Source organism: Miscanthus floridulus, chromosome 1 (genome assembly GCF_019320115.1).
Source record: "Miscanthus floridulus cultivar M001 chromosome 1, ASM1932011v1, whole genome shotgun sequence".
Taxonomy (NCBI): domain Eukaryota; kingdom Viridiplantae; phylum Streptophyta; class Magnoliopsida; order Poales; family Poaceae; genus Miscanthus; species Miscanthus floridulus.
In genome coordinates this window covers 157,029,133-157,051,758 of record NC_089580.1, presented here as the reverse complement: position 1 = coordinate 157,051,758, position 22,626 = coordinate 157,029,133, and positions in this window count along the sequence as shown.

Sequence of the window (22,626 nt, the reverse complement as noted above, 5' to 3'; positions counted from 1 at the left end):
AAAGATGTCATGAGCTAGTCGGACTCTTTCATCGTGATCTGGTGGTAGCCAGAGTATGCGTCAAGGAAAGAGAGGGTTTCACATCTATGCGTGGCAAAGGAAATGGGTCCTTTGGGCACGCCTTGTTGAGGCCCATGTAGTCGACACACATACTCCATTTCCTGCTTTTTTTCACACAAGAATGGGATTTGCTAACCACTCTGGGTGGTGTACTTCCCTGATGAACCCAGCAGCCAATAGTTTTGCTATCTCTTCACCGATGGCCCTGCACTTTTCCTCATCGAAGCGGCGTAGGTGTTGCTTCACCGGCTTAGAGTCTGGGTGGATTTTCAAGGTATGCTCGGCGACCTCCCTCGGGATGCCTAGCATATCCGAGGGTTTTCACGCAAAGATGTCTTTGTTATCGTGGAGGAAGTCGACGAGCGCATTTTCCTATTCGGAGGAGAGCGTGGTACCAATGCGTACCTTTTTAACCTCGGAGCTGCTGGGGTCCATGAGGACCTCCTTGGAGCCCTCTACCGATTTGAACGACCTGGTCGATTTCTTCACATTGGGCGCTTCTTTGGCGATCTCCCCCCTGAGTGTCGTGAGCTCTTCAGAGGCGATGACTGCTGTGGCATGGCCACAGCATTCGACTTCGCACTCGTAAGCACGGCGGAAGGAGGTGCCGACGGTGATGACCCCGTAGGGACCCAGCATCTTTAGCTTGAGATATGTATAGTTGGGGACGGCTATGAACTTCGCGTAGCATGGACGTCCTAGGATGGCGTGGAAAGTTTTGGGGAACCCTACCACGTCAAAGGTGAGGGTCTCAGTCCTATAATTGGACTAATCCCCGAAAGTGATGGGCAGATCGATCTGCCCTAGTGGCACGACTTGCCTATTGGGCATGATGCCATGGAAAGGCGCTCGGATGGGGTAAAGGTTTGTTTGATTGACGCCCATCTCATCGAGCGTCTTGGTGTACATGATGTTGAGGCCGCTGCCTCCATCCATCAGTACTTTCATGAGTCGCTTTAGGCTAACGATCGGATCGACAACAAGCGGGTACCTTCCTGGGTGTGGGATGACATCCAAATGGTCGGTCCGGTCGAAGGTTATGGTGGATTCTGACCACCAGAGGAAGGCAGGCATGGCTGGTCTAGTCGTATAGACCTTGTGGCATGCGACCTTCTGGCGGCGTTTGGAGTCGTAGGCCGCTGATCCTTCGAAGATCATGAGGGCACCATTCGGTGTTGGGAAGGCGTCGTGCTTCTCCTCGGCATCATCTATGGTGGGGGCAGGTTCCTTCCCCTGCTCCCCTTTGTTGAGGCCTCCGAACAAGTATTTGTGCATGAGGCCACAATCCTTGTATAGATATTTGGCCGAGAAAGCATGGTTTGGGCATGGCCCCTCGAGCATTTTCTCAAAGTGGTTCGGAGTGCCCTCCATGGGCTTCCAGCCACCCTTGCGGTCGGTAACGGCCACGAGCGAGTTGTCGTGCCGTTGCTTCTTATTCTTTCTTTTGGTGGGATGGTTGGAGGCGCCTTCGCTGGCGTCCTCATCCTGCCTTGCCTTGCCGTTGGAACGGTCGAAGATGGCTCTGACCGCCTCCTCTCCTGAGGCGTGGCTGGTGGCAATGTCCAAGAGTCCCTTGGTGGTCCGTGGGCCCCTCCACCCTAGCTTGTGAACCAAAGACTCACAGGTTGTCCTAGATAGGAAGGCTCCTATCACGTCGGCATCGGCGATGTTAGGGAGCTCATTGCACTATCAGAAGAAGCACCAGATGTACCCGCGGAGGGTTTCATCAGCCTTCTAGCAGCCGTTCTTGAGATCCCATGGGTTTCTAGGGCATTTGTATGTGCTCTGGAAGTTCCCCACAAAGATCTCCATCAGATCCGCGCAACTTTGAATGGCGTTGGACGGTAGGTGCTCCAACCACGCTCATGTCGAATCGACCAAGAATAGCGGGAGATTGCAAATAATGAAATTGTCATCACTCGCACCACCGGCTTGATAGGCAAGCTGATAGTCTTCGAGCCAAAGCCTGAAGTTTGTTTCCCCCAGAATATTTAGGGATATTGGTAGGCAGTCGGTACCTTAGTGGGAAAGCAGCATTGAGGATGTGTTGGCCGAAGGCCTGAGGGCCTGGTAGGCTGGGGCATGGGCTCTAGTCCTTACCGCTGTCGTAGCATCCACCGTGTTAAGGATGATAGCCATGGTGGGCTCCTTCCCTTGCATCGCTATGGGTGCGCCTGCGAGCATCAATGGTGCTGCGCACGTCATGGTTGTGGCCGAGACGTTGATGTACCGGGACAACACTGTGCTGCCTGCCGCTTGGCGGTGTCTGGTGAACGGACGCGTCCTTGGTGGGGTGCACCAAGGGCGTGTGCTGGCTGGCGTCGGGCTCGCATCACTGAGACAACGAGCTTTCCCCCTGCTGTGCTGCCGCACACTCGAGCAACATGCAAATTTCTCGGTGGGCTCAGCGATCCTCGAACGTCGTGGCCTCTGGGAGGTCGTGAAGCAAGGTCATCGCAACGGCGATGTTTTGGCTCACCCAAGCAAAGTGAGGGAGGTCCCTGTCATCAGTGAGGATCCTCTGGTGTATAGTGCGGGCCGTGACACGCGCGCCCACCGTCTTTGCGGCGTTCGATCTCACGATTGATGTCCGCGTACTCCCACATGAGCCCTTGTCCGGCCTCATCGATCTCCATCTTTTGGGCTCTCAGCTGCTCCATCCTCAAGCGAGATGGGGCTGCTGTCTCTCCTCTGGACCTACCATCAGGGTTGCTTGTTGGGGTAGCCTCCTCCCCGGAGACGCTTTTGATGCGCCCCTCGGGGGTTTGCGCCATGAATCATTCCTGGGAAGGGTGATGGCTCCCCCTGCTAGAGTTAGATCTGGAGGACGATCCTAGCTCCTCTGTGAGGAGCTCATGGAGAGTCTCCATGTCGTGTTCAATTGCCCCCATGAACTCACTGTCCATGGGTGGCTGAACCATGTGTAGTGCAAGAAGGTGGCCAGCGGTCACCGTGGTGTTGTGGAGACCAAATGAAAACACTGTCGGGGTGCTCTGCACGCGGCGTTCCAGAGAGAGGGTGATGCAGCGTGGGGCCTCCCTAGACAACTGGGGTCCAATGGAGATGCCGGGCTGGCCCTCAAGCCTCTGGTGGCTAAAGTTGATGGAAGGGAGAGACTGGACGGCCGCGTGGGCCAGCTCCAGCTCTCCTCCTAGTGTGACAATGAAATCCAGGTCACCAAAACGCACGTGTGCGCCTAGGACCCAGCTGATTGCGTGGTTAGCCATCCGAGGCCTGATTTGGAACATGCAAAGTCCCCCTACCTAGTGCACCAACTGTTAGTGTTTCGAACAAGCACTGACAAGTAAATTTATATTGATGCACGTTAGGCCCAGATGGTGCGCTAAAGGACACAAGATTTATACTGGTTCCGGCTGAATGTCCCTACGTCCAGTCTATTGCTGCTCATGTTATTAGCACAAAAAATGGTTTATAGTAGGGGGTACAAATGGTTGGGAGAGGGACTGGTCCTAAGTCTCTGATGGAAGGGTCAAAAGGATGCCAAAAGCCTAGTAGCAGCTTGACTGTGTGTGATGTGTGTTGTGTTGTCTGTCAAAAGTCAGTCCCTTTGTTGGAGGAAGCACATCCCCTTTTATACATGAAGGGGACGGCTTTACAAATGAGAGGGATAGGGTGTGTATGCTACCGAGCCTTGTTGTTCACGTCTACCAAGCCTTGTTGTTCATTTCGGCGGGTACCAGATAATGGTAAGCACCTACAATACTATCGATGCCACTGTAGAATGTCAGGATGGCTATAGAGTACTACTCTGTGCAGCGCGTGGACCCTAGTATAGTGGTTTTGACTTATGAGCCTTGTCCAGCCTTGCTCTACATGTCTTCTGGTTCCTATGAGTCCCCGTCGGAGGGACGCGGGGTCACAGTCTGAAGTAGCATTGTGGGCAAGGCCTTCCGATCGGAGAGGGCATCCAGAGGCCAAAGCGAGTGCTCTGATCTAGTGGACCTGAGGGGCCATGGAGTGGGCACCGCTCCCTTAGGACCATAGCATGGTGACAGCACATCCATCATTTATGGAGGGCACGAGTCCTTTCTTGGACCATAGTGGTTGTCGTATGTCTACGTCGGGTTCCGTGTCTGAGGGCTGAAGGCGGTGCCTACAATACTCTTCGGACTCTGTAATGCCAGAGTGGGCTAAAGTACCTATCCTGTTGTTCCCTAGTAGTACTTTTCCTGTCGGGGCATAGGGTATGGTCCTCAATGTCGCGGTTGACCCGAACGTCTTATCTTACCCTGTACCTATCATCATAAGGGAGCGGGGAGATGTCGTCAGGCGAGACAGAACTAGTCTTTGGACATCGGGTGAGGTGAGGTCCGTCCTCAGACATCGAGCGAGGTGGAGCCTAGCTTTTATCCACTGGGCAAGACCGAGCCTAGCCCTCGGGGGTTGGGCGAGGTGGAGTCTAGCCCTTAGCCCTTGGGCGAGGCAGAGCTAGCCCACGAGCGTCGGGCGAGGCGGAGTCTAGCCCTTAGCCCTCATGCAAGGCGGAGCTAGCCCATGGGCATCGGGCGAGGCGAAACCAAACTCTCATCATTCAGGCAAGAAACACAGTGGCATCCTTGTCCATCCAGGAGTTTTTAATGTTTGATGGTTATTAGTTCCACCTCCTGGGGTACCCTGGTATTAGGTCCCCAACAACGTTCATCATTGACCTTGATAATGCTTCCTTCCTAGATTCTACTAGAGAAGCACTCACAATCTTCAAACTCCTAGTAGGCTGGATCAGCAGTTGCCACACTTACAGAGGTGTTGGCTTGAACAACTTCAACATTATCTCCCTACCACTAAATAAGGCATTGGTGCATCATCGAAGGGATGCAACAATTAGCGTGGATCTAGTCACAACCAAGGAGCAAACTGTATGTTCCTTTACCATCAATGATGAAGAAGGTGGCTAGCGGAGTGTTACTTCCAATCGTCAATTTGATGTTAACTGCCCCCTAGTTGTGGATGCATTGCCACCAAAGTCATTTAACATCATGTCAGTTTCAAGCAAATCTCTAGGACCTTTCCCAAGCTTACAAAATGTAGTATAGGGCATCAAATTGACAGCAGCATGACCATCGACTAACATCTTAGTCATTGGCTTTCCATCAATAAATCCCTTCATGTGTAAAGCCTTTAAGTGCCGATGCTGAGACAACTTGTCAAATATATCTTGTTGGGATTGGAGGGTTAGTTGAGCCACTGCTTTTCCTAATTCTTCTTCATCACACCCTTCTTCATCGGATTCTTCTTGCTCATACTTGAAGGTAGCTCTGAATTCTGCAGGTAGGATGAAGACCATATCAATATTAGCCGATGGCTCACCCCTATAGGTTGTTTGCTTGATGCGCCATGTCTGAGGTCTGTTGTACTTTTGAGCTTCTAATTCTCTGTTCCTCAGGTATTGAATTCTTCTCTTTTGGCTCCTTGTTAGACCTACTAGATACCAATGACCTTCTTACCAAACATATTCTTTCTCTTCATCTCGACCGACCCAATTCTGATCATATGCACGCCTACCTAGCCAATCATGAACTCCTTTATTTTTTATGCATCGATCCATGTCATTGGATTGATAACTTAAACATTCATGGATGGACCAGCGGTTGGCCTGAGATTGCTTGAACTCTGCATATTGATTACTGCACTTCAAGCAGTTATGTCTTGTAGGTAATTTCAAACCTTCATTCCAGCAGTGTCTGAAAAAAGAATAGCTCCAATGTAGCTTAGCTTGCTCTCTCTCATACCTTTCTTCTTCATGCTGACGCTCATATTCTTCTTCCTTAAGCTGGCTATAGGCTCGAGATGGTAGACTAGAGGGGGGGTGAATAGTCCTTTCTAAAATTAATCGTGTCACCTAACCGAAACTAGTGCGGTATTAGAACAATTGGTCTAGACAAGACTATACCCCTCTATCTATGTTCACTAGCACCTTGCAAAGATCCTAATTAAGCAACTAAGGTGCCGGGCTAGCTAGAGCTTACCTTACCAATTCTAGAAGCAATGTCATACAAACCTATGCCACTAGTACTTCAAGCAACGAGGTAGCTCCTACACATGCTAGTAAGTAAAAGCACAAATCCACCTAAACTCACTAGCATGCTCAATAACAAGGCAACCAATGCCAAATTAGAGAGCGCAATTACTTAGCTACACAAACTAAACAATGTGACTAACAAGGTTACACAAACTAAATTAACCACGCAAGGGAGCTACTTCTATGCTACACAAGCAAGAAGGTAACTAGTAAGCTACACAAGCTAACTAATTACAAGAGCAACTACACAAGCACAATGTATATGAAATGTAAATACAAGCTTATGAAAGGGGATTGCAAACCAACAGGAAGAACAAAGTTGACACGGTGATTTTTCTCCCGAGGTTCACATGCTTGCCAACATGCTAGTCCTCGTTGTGTCGACCGCTCACTTGGTGGTTCGGCGGCTAATTGGCATCACCCGCCAAGCCCGCACGTCGGACATCGCAAGAACCTACCCCAAAAGTGAGGGTAGCTCAATGACATGCTCAACTAGAGTTGCTCTTCGCGGCTCCCACGGACGAGCACAATGCCCTTCACAAAGCTTTTCTCCAGAGCACCGCACAAGCTTCTTGCAGGCTTCCACGAAGACCACCACCAAGCCATCTAGGAGGTGGCAACTTTCAAGAGTAACAAGCACCACCGGCTTGCAAGACAACCACCTAGTGCCACTCAATGCAATCTCATGATACAATCGCACTAGAATCGCTCACTCACTCAATCGGATGAACGCTATCAAGCTAGAGTGAGTTAAAGGGCTCCCAATCACCACCAAGCATGGAGACAAAGTCCCATGAGGTGCTCAACTAATAGCCCATGGCTGAGACCCCTTCTATTTATAGCCCCCATGAAAATAGAGCCGTTGTACCCCTTCACTAGGCATAGCTCAGGGTGACCAGACGCTCCAGTCGTACCGACCGGACTCACCCTGCCAATATCTGGTCAATGGATGCATGCCATGTGTCCCCTCCATTCAACCTCAGTCGCTTGATCTCAATGGTCAAGTGATGATCAGATGCAGCATAGTGCCAAGACTAGACACAGGATGTAACACCTCGGGTGTTAGCCTTGCATAACTTGACTTGCATAACATGAGCATGAGCATCAAGCATTCATAAATCATCATTTACAATTGAAACATTTGATCGAAACATATGAAACATTGCTTGTTATCTCATGTTTCTTGGAACCTATGCATATGACCTAGTACATATGAATGCAAGTGGGTAATGCTAGTCACTAAAACACCTTAGCCACACTTAGGTTAACAAAAGGAACCTTGTTCATGAAGGCCACATCTCATGATCAAGCATTTAAGTGATATTTCATGTGTTGACCTGGATAGCTCTATGAGTGACCACTACATAAAATGATTGGATGGCCTTGCAAGTTGCTCAAACATGCTTAGGATATCATTAGGAACAACTTTGGTATTTAGTGCTAGGGCTAGTTTGGTCATTAAGCCATGCTTTGATGTGTTTCCTCTTTTAAAAGTGACATGTTTGACTAAAGTTGAACTAGGTGTTAGGGACCTTGCATGGAGGAGTTCACTAAAGCAAAGTTGTAGTGTTTGACATAAGGAACAACTTTTATTTTTGGGTCATGGACTGATTTAGCTTCTAACATGCTTGAACAAGTCCCACAAAAATTAGAAAAATCAAGAATTCAACACTTGTAAAATTTTTCTAAGTCTAGGTTTACTGACCGACTGTCAGGCTGACATTGGTGATGATATAACTTGGTTTTGGTTGCGAATTAGAGTATGATCCTTTAAGAACAATTGAAGCTGGTACATAGGTCTACAAAATCTATTCAGGATGTTTGCACGAAGGAGCCACGGATTAGCCGATAAATCGTTTTGAAAACACGCTGTCAGGCACCACGCTACTGATCTGAATCGACTGAATCGCAACGTTCAGTGGCCGACACCGGCAGAACCCGCGCGCCGCGTGTCCCCGGCGACGGCCGCGCGTCGCCTCTGCTCTGCCCAGCCAGGCCACGACGTGCCCGAGCGCGGCCTTAACGTCGCCAGCGCCCGCCCGAGCCATCCTGCGCCTCCATTTGCTTCGCCTCGGCCTTTCTTCATCGCCGCAGCAGCAGCCGAGCTCCCGCTGCTCCGCCGTCGCCATAACCGTGTGCGAGCTCGCGCCTAGCCACTCCAGCACCACCACCAAAGCTCCACCGTCTTCTCAGCGACCCACTGCTCCCTCCCGTGCTCGCTGACCAAGCTTGGTAAGCCCCAGTGCCGTGCAACGCCTCGCCGAAACTCTTCTACCACACTCCGTCACCGTGGTCCGACTGACTCCGACCACCGCATGCCACGTTTGAGCGCGTAATAGGCCAACCATAGCTCGTAGATGCTCGTTCAAGCTTGTGTTTGTGTCACCGTAGCTTCCACCGGCGTTTCACCATCGACCCACACCCCCACCCTGCCATGGCCGCCGCCGTAGCCGCTAGCTTCGACGAGAAGGCCACCCACGTAGCTCAATCGATGCGCGAAGTCGAGTAGATCATCGTGTGATGATGTCACCGCCGACGAGTTCGCCGTCGGTGAGCTCTGGCCGCGCCAGCGCTGTGCAGCGCCGCTGCTCTGCTCCGTGTCACTGACGCGTGGGGTCCCCTGACCAGCGGGTCCCACCTGTCAGCGACAGCAGTAGTGAAGGCTAACTCATTTTGAATCCAGTTTTTGATTTGTTTTGTGAAATTTGTATCTTCAGTTTGGTAGCTCCAAAAATTGTGAAATAAATATGATTGTGTTGCTTAGGAAGTGTAGTATTTAGTAAAAATATGTTCTTGGCTTCAACAGTAGAAATTTCTGGAGATTTAAATAAGGATTTGAAATGTGCTTTTGAATGCATTCAAATTTGTTTATTTTATATCTAGAGTTCCTGTGCTCCAAAAATTATGAAATTTTTGTGGTAAGCTAGTCTTAGCATATGTGAACTCTGGTAAAAATTTGAGGACCAGTGCATGTGTAGATCTATAGTTATAGATTTTTCTTTTATAAATAGTTAATCCTTGCATGAATTTTTATAAATTAATTATGAGTCCAAAATTCATGAAATTTATTGGAGGTGATACTCGTACCATATGGATGTTAAGAAAAATAAGAAATCTGTTGCTTGACACTTTTCAATAGGATTTTCCATTTATGCTATTTCAAGCCTTGCTGCCTTATCATTTTTATATAGAATGTTCTACTTAGTAAAATGACATGAAATTTTTATGGTAGTCCTTGGATAGCATTAGTGAGGCACTGTAAATTTTTGAGAATTTATGAAGTACATCTGATATATGTTTATTATTTAACCTAGATATCTAAATAAAATAATAAAGGCATTTAAATAAATAGTTTGGACTTCACCATTACATCATCTTAACCGTATTTGGTATGCTTAAACTGGTGGTAGAGTCTAGGTTGTCAAATTTTGAATGATTACATGAAGTAGAAGTATGTTTACTTTACATTGCATGTTAAATAGTTTCCGGACTGATTCTAGAATGTGATGAGTTGCATGTTGAAACTGATGTAGACTGTAAAAATGGTTAATAACAAAGTTGTGGAGAATTTGATAAGCTTTCCAGAAAGTCTAGGATCACTATTTTTGGATTTGTAGAACTCCAGTTATGAGTGAAACAAGTAGCTACTGTTCGTGGCATAATCGATGCATTGTAGAAGTAGTTAAGTAATAATCGAGAAGAGATATGCACCTACTCGAACAACGTGATGCACTTGTTAACATATATGCATTCGTAATACTTATACCATACTCATGCATCTAGGATCGGAGGAAGAGATCACGTTGCTGGAATTCGAAGAAGCAGAGGAAGGGAACCCGCAGGAGGATCCGCAAGCCGCAGCTCCCGAAGGCGTGGAGCAGAACCCTAAAGAGCTTCCGGAGTGTCCTGACCACCGCCCTACTTCCTTTCTGCAAGGCAAGCCCTGGAGCATTATAAGTCTCCCAGTAATTTACAAATGTTTACTTACGTATTTATGATTGGTGCATTAGGTTATAAGAGTTGAATGAAACCACTTGATGCATGTACATTCCTTGTCCAGATATTAACCCTTTAACCGGTATAGGTCCAGGATCGAATATATGCTTAGCCATGCTTAGACCGGTAGAAGTTGGGTGATGTCCTATCACCTGCGAGATATAGGTGGATACCGGAGCACGGTTGGCTATATCTGCTATCGTGGAACAGAACCATGTGGTAAAAGTAAATCGAGACCGGACGGGAAGTCGATAGAGAAGCAACAAGACATGGAGGTCTTGGGTGTGGACTTATCCCCATCTGTGTCGATTAAGGACCATACCGTTATTGGCGCTTCTGACAAGATTGAATGCATGCCTCTCACTTAGCTGGCCAGATAACTCGTTCCGACCGCGAAGCCGAGTAATTCAACTCAGGCCAGGAACCATTCTGTTGTGCGCTCCTTCCGGGGAACGATCAGACTGAGCCCAAGGGCAGGCTTGGCCTGAGCATCCTGGCATCTGGTGTTCCAGATTGTGTGGCGCGGTACGGACCCACAAAATGTGTACCTAAGTTGTACCAAAGGTGACCTAAGACTATCGTGGCTGATAGATCTGGGTTTGTGTTAGGAATAAATTCCCAGCTGGTTGAAATCAATTCGAATCGCCGTCTCTCCCGGATAGTGAGAAACTTGGCTAGTCCCAACATCATAGTAACTATATTATGAAACATGATGGTTCAGATGAATATGGAATTACAATACCTGCTATGGTTACTATTGTATGCTTCTAAATGATATACCACATGTTTGGCACAGGATAGTTGCTAATCTAGAAATGGATAGTCATAATTAACTTGATAAAGGAATCATAATGGTACAACGGGTAAATTGCCTTTTTCACAAAATGTTGTCAAGTTACGTCCACTTATACAGCCTTGCATGATCCTTAGAGTCATTTTATTTCTGGTTCATGACGGGTAAGTCTAGCTGAGTACCTTCTCGTACTTAGGGTTTATTTTCCCATTATTACAGATGGCACTGTGTATCATGGTTATTGCAAGAGTTGCTTCTATCCCGCTGTGGATGAGGAGTAAGCCTTGGGCAGGCTTCTTTAGTAATTCCTATCTTTGCTTTTGTGGACCGTGATCTGGCTTGGCACTGTATCAAACTATGTTGGAAACTTTATCTTCGAACTTATTTGCTTCCGCTTTATTTATCAAACTCGGTTTGTAATAACTTTTATTCGTACTCTAATGATGAAAAGTATCTGTGAACTTTATGTAATATGTGGCATGTATGTTGAATCCTGTACGATCTTGGTTGTTGTAAATCGTTTATCGAGATCCGTCGTGGTACTCGATGGACTACCGGGTTTATATGGGTTCAAGTATGACAGTGCGACCACTTGCGGATTGCCATTGTACTTATATTCTTATAAATTGGTTGGTTCTGCGACAGCTGGTATCAGAGCAGGGTTCAACGTTAATTGTCACAAGTGTATTTAAAACAAAAGTTTTTGTGTTCCAAAAACCCTTCTCTAGCAACTAATAGTTATTTAATAGGTATTTGAAATCTAAAGTGTGCCAATGATCATTTTCCTTATGCCCAGATTAAGGACTATTAGGTGGCTATTTAAGTACTAACATGGGGGTTTTTACTTCATCGTCCATACGGTGTGCTATAGTATGGATGCCATTCACTTGAGTGGTAATGGATGGATCAAATGCCTCTACGCCAAGGTAAGATGAGTGTATGACCGCAAGATGTGAGCGTGCAGTCGGGAAGAGTTAGCTTTGGTACGGCTATGTATGCATGCTTGCATGTGTATATGGTACGTATTTAATTGTGGGTTTAAATTATTGTTGGGTAGATTGATACGGAAGTATATGTATGGGGATACATATATGAAAGTATTTACAATTACATTCTGCATATTTCATTATGGGTTTAGGGCTGAAATGAAATTTTATGCAGGTACACTAACAACGAAACGTGTAGTTCGACTAGTTACGATCTATATGAGAGAACGTATGTATGCCACCGTGTCTACCGTTAGAAACAAATTTTTCCTAAGTTTGTAAGGACGTACAGAACGAGCATGCATCATGTTAAATTACCATTCACATAACTACATGGTTCCTCCCCTTATAAAATTCTTACTCGGTTATGTAACTCTTATCCATTATGGCATTGTCTCACCAAAGGGTACATGTTGATGGTGCAGATGGCACGCACCAAGCAGACTGCTCGCAAGTCCACCGGAGGCAGAGCTCCTAGCCGTCAACTTGCTCCACGTACCCATCAACGTCACACGTTCCTTGGAGAGTTTGGGATGCCTACACTCTTGTGGAGAGTGCTCAGCTATGTAGGCTATCCTGATGGAATGGAACCCCACTACTTCTGGGCGAATGAGCGGTTGGGAGAAGGTCTCTTAGTTACTGTGGAGGCCATTGTTCGTCCCCGTGGTGACGATTCTGAGTGGACAGGTTGGTGTTATGAGTCGACTGGCAGGACTGCTGAAGAAGCAGCTGGCAGGGCAGCCTTTGGAATCTTAAGGAATATCATGGATTGTTTTCCTCAGGAGCTAGCAGCCGCTTTGGTTGGAGTCTTTCCAAGAGGTAATCCCTCCACTGACTCATGGCAGCAGGCAAGAGGAAGATCTTTGGAGATTGGTGCAGCGGAAGGGCAGAACAGCGATAACCCTGCCATGAGCGCCATGTTCGCAGTGATGAGAGTGTTAGATGGAGTTGAAGGTAGCCTTAGACATGTGTCTGGTGCTCTTGGTCATGCCCGCGAAGACCGACGTCAGCTTCAGAGGGAGCACGACGCCGAGATAGAGAGGCTCACTGAAGAAATGACTCGGTTAACTCACCAGCGAAATGCAGCTTGGTCCAAGGAAGATGTCCTGAGGGCTCGACAGTTTGAGCTAGGACAGCAGCTGGCCAATGCGGAAGAATACAACAATAATCTGCATGAAGAGGTAAGGTATCCACCTATATCTCGCAGGTGACAGGACATCACCCGACTTCTACCGGTCTAAGCATGGCTAAGCATATATTCGATCCTAGACCTATACTAGTTAAAGGGTTAATATCTGGATAAGGAATGTACATGCATCAAGTGGTTTCATTCAACTCTTATAACCTAATGCATCAATCATAAATACGTAAGTAAACATTTGTAAATTACTGGGAGACTTATAATGCTTCGGGGCTTGCCTCGCAGAAAGGAAGTATAGCTCCACCCTTATGTACCACCTGGAGCCGTAGAAATGGATCTAGAAGGGTACGAAGAAGAAGAAGTGGCACCTGAAGAAGAAGTAGAACCTGAGGAAGGAGATGATTCTGCGTCTGACCTCGATAGTGATCATGATGAGGATTAGGTCGCTTAGCACTTAGTAGGACTCGTGTATCACCTTTATTCGTGTAATGGACCTGTAGTTCCAAGTTGTCATTAGTAACCAGACTATCATGTAATGTTAATCGCACGTTTGGTTGAACGTCAATGCAATTCCAGTACTTTGTCGGTAATCACGCTTTAAAATTGCGTGCGTTATGAGCACGATAAGTGGTCAAATTGGCGATGTCATGTTGTGAGAATGAATTATTATGCCTCTGTTTTTATTGTGCTTTTGAGAAAATTTCTCCAGTAATTTCAGTTTGGCATGAGTACCTAATTCATCTGCAATCTCTTGGCATCAACCAATAATCGCTTATTGTTGCAACTTCGCAGATGACGCGCACCCATGCTGGAGCTGGTGGCAGCCAGGATGGCAACCAGGATGACTTGCCACCCCCACCGCCACTGTCTGCTCAGGAATTCTTTACCCAGTTCCTTGGGAGCCAAAGGACAATGGAGGAAGCTTTGCGCCTCATCGTGCAAAACACTGCTCGTGGCCACCCACAGCAACCAGGGGCCGAACCAAATCAGCACAGTTCATTCAAGGAGTTTCTGGACACGAAGCCTCCGATCTTCAAGGTGGCTGAGGAACCACTACAGGCCGATGAGTGGCTGAATACCATCGAGTAGAAATTTCGTCTGCTAAGGGTCACAGAGCACCTAAAAGCTGAATATGCTTCTCATCAGCTGCAAGGACCAGCAGGAATCTGGTGGACGCACTTCCTGTCGTCTCTGCCTGCTGATGCAAGAGTGACCTGGGATCAATTCAAGCTGGCTTTTAGGGGACACCATATTCCCCCGGGCCTGATGCGCATGAAAGCAGCCGAATTTATGAGGCTCACTCAGGGAACAAAGTCACTCACAGAATATATGCACGCATTCAACAACTTGTCAAGATATGCTCCAAGTTTCGTGGATACTGAAGAGAAAAAGATTGAGAGTTTCAAGCGAGGTCTGGGTACCAAATTAATGAAGACTATGGCAAATTCTCGATGTGCCACGTACAATGAGTTTATTAGTGATGCCTTGACCCAAGAAAACCACAACAACATGCATGCAGTTGCTAAAGGTCGCAAGAGGGCATATGAGGCCGGTGCATCCGGATCTTTCCAGTCAAAAGCGCCTATCGCAGCTAGGCCACAATTCTGTCCACCTGCACCCAAGTTCAGGCCTCCACCACCGAAAGCTCAGAATAACAGGCCACAGAAACCGTTTCGTAAGGCGTTCACTATTGCCTTACCAAAAGGAAATGGCAATCAGGATAGCTCCACCGGATTCAGAAGTAATCAACCTTGTTTCAACTGCAACCAACTGGGTCATTGGTCCAAGGAGTGCCCCCACCCCAAGAGGAATGGCAACTCAAGTCAGAACAATCAGAGGCAGGTGAATGCCAGGGCACGTCAGGGACAAGTGCATTATACCGCTGTGGAGGAAGTGCCCGCCGGGGAAGTTGTCACGGCTGATATGTTTCTCGTCAACAAGCATCCCGTAGTTGTTTTATTTGACTCGGGAGCTTCTCATTCATTTATGAGTCAAGCATTTGCATCTAGACATGATCAAGAAATTATAGAAGTAAGTAAAGGGGGTTTTAACATAAGTTCAGCAGGGGGTACTGTTACTACCAAAAAGATAGTCAAAAACGTACTCATCTTGATACAAGGGAGAGAGTACACAACAGATTTGATAATATTGCCGGGGTTGTCGATAAGTGTAATCTTAGGCATGAATTGGATGAAGGATCATGGTGTTCTTATTGACACTAGCACCCGCACTATTATGTTGAGAGAACCCACGGGAGGGAAAGCTTTTCTAGTCCCACTCTCCCGCGATTTTGAACCCCAACATTTAGCCTGTGCTATCCAAACCACCACCATATGTGATATCCCCGTGGTTTGTGAGTTTCCGGATGTATTTCCAGAGGAATTACCAGGTCTACCACCGGATAGGGACGTGGAATTTAAGATTGAATTAGTGCCAGGTACCGCACCCATATCCAGAAGGCCCTATAGAATGCCACCCAATGAGTTAGCAGAACTTAAAGTTCAATTACAAGATCTATTAGACAAAGGTCTTATCCAACCTAGCTCATCTCCGTGGGGATGCCCAGCATTGTTTGTGAAAAAGAAGGATAAGTCACTGAAAATGTGTGTAGATTACAGACCACTCAATGCTGTGACCATCAAGAACAAATATCCATTGCCCTGCATTGACATCTTGTTCGATCAGCTAGCAAAGGCAAAGGTATTCTCCAAAATTGACTTGAGATCAGGTTACCATCAGATAAAGATCAGACCGGAGGATATACCTAAAACCGCTTTCTCTACTAGGTACGGCTTATATGAGTATTTGGTTATGTCTTTCGGACTAACAAATGCCCCAGCCTATTTCATGTACCTAATGAACTCGGTATTCATGCCCGAACTGGATAAGTTCGTGGTCATGTTTATCGATGACATATTGATTTATTCAGAAAATGAGTCAGATCATGAAGAACATCTGAGGATTGTCCTATCCAGATTGAGGGAGCATAAGCTATATGCCAAGTTTAGCAAATGTGAATTTTGGATGAGCAAAGTACCTTTCTTAGGTCACATTTTATCGAGAGATGGAATCTCAGTAGACCCATCAAAAGTACAAGAGGTCATGGAGTGGAAAGCCCCAACTTCAGTTCATGAAGTTCGGAGTTTTCTAGGGTTAGCAGGATACTATCATTGGTTTATTCCAGATTTCTCAAAAATAGCTAAGCCTATGACCAGACTACTTCAGAAAGATGAGAAATACAAATGGACACCAGAATGTGAAACCACTTTTCACACCCTCAGAACTTTGTTGACTATAGCACCCGTGCTAGCACAACCAGACATTGAAAAGCCTTTTGATGTATTTTGTGATGCCTCAGGAATAGGTTTGGGATGTGTGCTTATGCAAGAAGGGAGAGTAATTGCATATGCCTCTCGGCAATTGAGAAAACATGAAGTCAACTATCCTACACATGATTTGGAACTGGCAGCCATTGTCCATGCATTAAAGATATGGAGACATTACTTGTTGGGCAATGTATGTCATATCTATACTGACCACAAAAGCCTCAAGTATATCTTTACCCAGCTAGAACTGAACATGAGACAACGTAGATGGTTGGAATTGATTAAGGATTACAATTTGGAAGTGCATTACCATCCGGGTAAAGCAAATGTAGTAGCTGATGCACTTAGTCAGAAGTCCCATTGCAACACTATGGAAGCACTATTAGAAGATGGATTCAACTTGCTACATCCTGCCGTACTCCATAATATCACAATCAGTTGTTCGCTTGAGGGCAAAATCATAGAGCTACAGCAGACAGATGTAGGAATAAGTCACATCAAGAGAAAAATGCAAGAGCAAGAAACCAAACATTTTAGATTGGACGAAAGAGGTGTATTATGGTTTGAGGACCGACTAGTGGTGCCAAAAGACCGTGAGCTAAGGAATCAAATTTTAGAAGAAGCTCACTCGTCCAAATTGTCTATCCACCCGGGTAGTAGTAAAATGTATGAAGATCTAAGAACCCGTTTTTGGTGGACTAAGATGAAGAAAGAGATCGCAACCTATGTTGCTAGGTGTGATAACTGCAGTAGAGTGAAAGCCGTCCATATGAAAACTGCTGGATTACTTCAGCCACTGCCTATTCCAGGATGGAAATGGGAGGAAATCAGTATGGACTTTATTACAGGCCTTCCAACAACGCCACAAGGTCATGATTCAATCTGGGTCATTGTTGATCGTCTTACCAAGTTAGCACACTTTATACCCGTGAACATGAGGTATATAGTTGGGAAATACGCTGAGATATACGTATCCCAGATCGTGAAATTGCATGGAGTACCTAGGACCATAATCTCGGATAGAGGACCACAGTTCATAGCTCGTTTCTGGGAACACTTACACCAAGCTTTAGGAACCAAGCTAATCAGAAGTTCAGCTTATCATCCGCAAACTTCAGGACAGACAGAGAGAGTAAACCAAATCCTAGAAGATTTACTTAGAGCTTGTGTTATATCTTCAAAAGGGTCATGGGAGAAATGGTTACCTTTAGCTAAATTCTCCTATAACAACAGCTATCAAGCGAGTATCAAAATGGCTCCATTTGAAGCCTTGTATGGCCGAAAGTGCAGGACTCCATTGAATTGGATTGAGCCCGATGAAAGGAGATACTTTGGTATTGATTTTGTCAATGAAGCCAAAGAACAAGTACGTATCATCCAACAGCACATGAAGGTAGCTCAATCAAGATAGAAGAGTTATGCCGATAGAAGAAGAAGACCACTAACTTTTGAAGTGGATGACTATGTATACCTGAGAGTATCACCCATGAAAGGTGTGAAAAGATTTGGGATGAAAAAGAAGCTTTCACCAAGATATGTAGGGCCATACAGAATTTTGGAACGAAAAGGAAATGTTGCATATAAGCTACAACTACCACCAGAGATGAGTGCAATCTTTGATGTGTTCCATGTTTCTCAGCTAAAGAAATGTCTTCGAGTACCGGAAGAAGCGATTGCACCCACCCACGTGCAGCTTCAATCGGATTTGACCTATGAAGAAAAGCCAATTCGAGTATTAGAAGAGATGGAGAGAGTGACAAGGAGTAAGATTATTAAGTTTTATAAGGTGGTGTGGAACAATCATAGTGAACAAGATGCTACGTGGGAAAGAGAAGATTATCTACGAGAAGTTTATCCCGCCTTTTTCCAAGAATGGTAGGCCTTGCAAATCTCGGGACGAGATTTTTTATAAGGGGGAGGGGCTGTAACACCTCGGGTGTTAGCCTTGCATAACTTGACTTGCATAACATGAGCATGAGCATCAAGCATTCATAAATCATCATTTACAATTGAAACATTTGATCGAAACATATGAAACATTGCTTGTTATCTCGTGTTTCTTGGAACCTATGCATATGATCTAGTACATATGAATGCAAGTGGGTAATGCTAGTCACTAAAACACCTTAGTCACACTTAGGTTAACAAAAGGAACCTTGTTCATGAAGGCCACATCTCATGATCAAGCATTTAAGTGATATTTCATGTGTTGACCTGGATAGCTCTATGAGTGACCACTACATAAAATGATTGGATGGCCTTGCAAGTTGCTCAAACATGCTTAGGATATCATTAGGAACAACTTTGGTATTTAGTGCTAGGGCTAGTTTGGTCATTAAGCCATGCTTTGATGTGTTTCCTCTTTTAAAAGTGACATGTTTGACTAAAGTTGAACTAGGTGTTAGGGACCTTGCATGGAGGAGTTCACTAAAGCAAAGTTGTAGTGTTTGACATAAGGAACAACTTTTATTTTTGGGTCATGGACTGATTTAGCTTCTAACATGCTTGAACAAGTCCCACAAAAATCAGAAAAATCAAGAATTCAACACTTGTAAAATTTTTCTAAGTCTAGGTTTACTGACCGACTGTCAGGCTGACATTGGTGATGATATAACTTGGTTTTGGTTGCGAATTAGAGTATGATCCTTTAAGAACAATTGAAGCTGGTACATAGGTCTACAAAATCTATTCAGGATGTTTGCACGAAGGAGCCATGGATTAGCCGATAAATCGTTTTGAAAACACGCTGTCAGGCACCACGCTACTGATCTGAATCGACTGAATCACAACATTCAGTGGCCGACACCGGCAGAACCCGCGCGCCACGTGTCCCCGGCGACGGCCGCGCGTCGCCTCTGCTCTGCCCAGCCAGGCCACGACGTGCCTGAGCACGGCCTTAACGTCGCCAGCGCCCGCCCGAGCCATCCCGCGCCTCCATTTGCTTCGCCTCGGCCTTTCTTCATCGCCGCAGCAGCAGCCGAGCTCCCGCTGCTCCGCCGTCGCCATAACCGTGCGCGAGCTCACGCCTAGCCACTCTAGCACCACCACCAAAGCTCCACCGCCTTCTCAGCGACCCACTGCTCCCTCCCGTGCTCGCTGACCAAGCTTGGTAAGCCCCAGTGCCGTGCAACGCCTCGCCGGAACTCTTCCGCCACACTCCGTCACCGTGGTCCGGCTGACTCCGACCACCGCATGCCATGTTTGAGCGCGCAATAGGCCAACCATAGCTCGTAGATGCTCGTTTGAGCTTGTGTTTGTGTCACTGTAGCTTCCACCGGCGTTTCACCATCGACCCACACCTCCACCCCGCCATGGCCGCCGCCGTAGCCGCTAGCTCCGACGAGAAGGCCACCCACGTAGCTCAATCGATGCGCGAAGTCGAGTAGATCATCGTGTGATGATGTCACCGCCGGCGAGTTCGCCGTCGGCGAGCTCTGGCCGCGCCAGCGCTGTGCAGCGCCGCTGCTCTACTCTGTGTCACTGACGCGTGGGGTCCCCTGACCAGCGGGTCCCACCTGTCAGTGACAGCAGTAGTGAAGGCTAATTCATTTTGAATCCAGTTTTTGATTTGTTTTGTGAAATTTGTATCTTCAGTTTGGTAGCTCCAAAAATTGTGAAATAAATATGATTGTGTTGCTTAGGAAGTGTAGTATTTAGTAAAAATATGTTCTTGGCTTCAACAGTAGAAATTTCTGGAGATTTAAATAAGGATTTGAAATGTGCTTTTGAATGCATTCAAATTTGTTTATTTTATATCTAGAGTTCCTGTGCTCCAAAAATTATGAAATTTTTTTGGTAAGCTAGTCTTAGCATATGTGAACTCTGGTAAAAATTTGAGGACCAGTGCATGTGTAGATCTATAGTTATAGATTTTTCTTTTATAAATAGTTAATCCTTGCATGAATTTTTATAAATTAATTATGAGTCCAAAATTCATGAAATTTATTGGAGGTGATACTCGTACCATATGGATGTTAAGAAAAATAAGAAATCTATTGGTTGACACTTTTCAATAGGATTTTCCATTTATGCTATTTCAAGCCTTGCTGCCTTATCATTTTTATATAGAATGTTCTACTTAGTAAAATGACATGAAATTTTTATGGTAGTCCTTGGATAGCATTAGTGAGGCACTGTAAATTTTTGAGAATTTATGAAGTACATCTGGTATATGTTTATTATTTAACCTAGATATCTAAATAAAATAATAAAGGCATTTAAATAAATAGTTTGGACTTCACCATTACATCATCTTAACTATATTTGGTATGCTTAAACTGGTGGTAGAGTCTAGGTTGTCAAATTTTGAATGATTACATGAAGTAGAAGTATGTTTACTTTACATTGCATGTTAAATAGTTTCCGGACTGATTCTAGAATGTGATGAGTTGCATATTGAAACTGATGTAGACTGTAAAAATGGTTAATAACAAAGTTGTGGAGAATTTGATAAGCTTTCCAGAAAGTCCAGGATCACTGTTTTTGGATTTGTAGAACTCCAGTTATGAGTGAAACAAGTAGCTACTGTTCGTGGCATAATCGATGCATTGTAGAAGTAGTTAAGTAATAATCGAGAAGAGATATGCTCCTACTCGAACAATGTGATGCACTTGTTAACATATATGCATTCGTAATACTTATACCATACTCATGCATCTAGGATCGGAGGAAGAGATCACATTGCTGGAATTCGAAGAAGCAGAGGAAGGGAACCCGCAGGAGGATCCGCAAGCCGCAGCTCCCGAAGGCGTGGAGCAGAACCCTGAAGAGCTTCCGGAGTGTCCTGACCACCGCCCTACTTCCTTTCTGCGAGGCAAGCCCCAGAGCATTATAAGTCTCCCAGTAATTTACAAATGTTTACTTACGTATTTATGATTGATGCATTAGGTTATAAGAGTTGAATGAAACCACTTGATGCATGTACATTCCTTGTCCAGATATTAACCCTTTAACTGGTATAGGTCCAGGATCGAATATATGCTTAGCCATGCTTAGACCAGTAGAAGTCGGGTGATGTCCTGTCACCTGCGAGATATAGGTGGATATCGGAGCACGGTTGGCTATATCTGCTATCGTGGAACAGAACCATGTGGTAAAAGTAAATCGAGACCGGACGGGAAGTCGATAGAGAAGCAACAAGACATGGAGGTCTTGGGTGTGGACTTATCCCTATCTGTGTCGATTAAGGACCGTACCATTGTTGGCGCTTCTGATAAGATTGAACGCATGCCTCTCACTTAGCTGGCCGGATAACTCGTTCCGACCGCGAAGCCGAGTAATTCAACTCAGGCCGAGAACCGTTCTGTTGTGCGCTCCTTCCGGGTAACGATCAGACTGAGCCCAAGGGCAGGCTTGGCCTGAGCATCCTGGCATCTGGTGTTCTAGATTGTGCGGCGCGGTACGGACCTGTGAAATGTGTACCTGAGTTGTACCAAAGGTGACCTAAGACTATCGTGGCTGATAGATCTGGGTTTGTGTTAGGAATAAATTCCCAACTGGTTGAAATCGATTCGAATCGCCGTCTCTCCCGGATAGTGAGAAACTTGGCTAGTCCCAACATCGTAGTAACTATATTATGAAACATGATGGTTCAGATGAATATGGAATTACAATACCTGCTATGGTTACTATTGTATGTTTCTAAATGATATACCACATGTTTGGCACAGGATAGTTGCTAATCTAGAAATGGATAGTCATAATTAACTTGATAAAGGAATCATAATGGTACAACGGGTAAATTGCCTTTTTCGCAAAATGTTGTCAAGTTACGTCCACTTATACAGCCTTGCATGATCCTTGGAGTCATTTTATTTCTAGTTCATGATGGGTAAGTCTAGCTGAGTACCTTCTCGTACTCAGGGTTTATTTTCCCATTGTTACAGATGGCACTGTGTATCATGGTTATTGCAAGAGTTGCTTCTATCCCGCTGTGGATGAGGAGTAAGCCTTGGGCAGGCTTCTTTAGTAATTCCTATCTTTGCTTTTGTGGACCGTGATCTGGCTTGGCACTGTATCAAACTATGTTGGAAACTTTATCTTCGAACTTATTTGCTTCTGCTTTATTTATCAAACTCGGTTTGTAATAACTTTTATTCGTACTCTGATGATGAAAAGTATCTGTGAACTTTATGTAATATGTGGTATGTATGTTGAATCCTGTATGATCTTGGTTGTTGTAAATCGTTTATCGAGACCCGTCGTGGTACTCGATGAACTACCAGGTTTATATGGGTTCAAGTATGACAGTGCGACCCCTTGCGGATTGCCATTGTACTTGTATT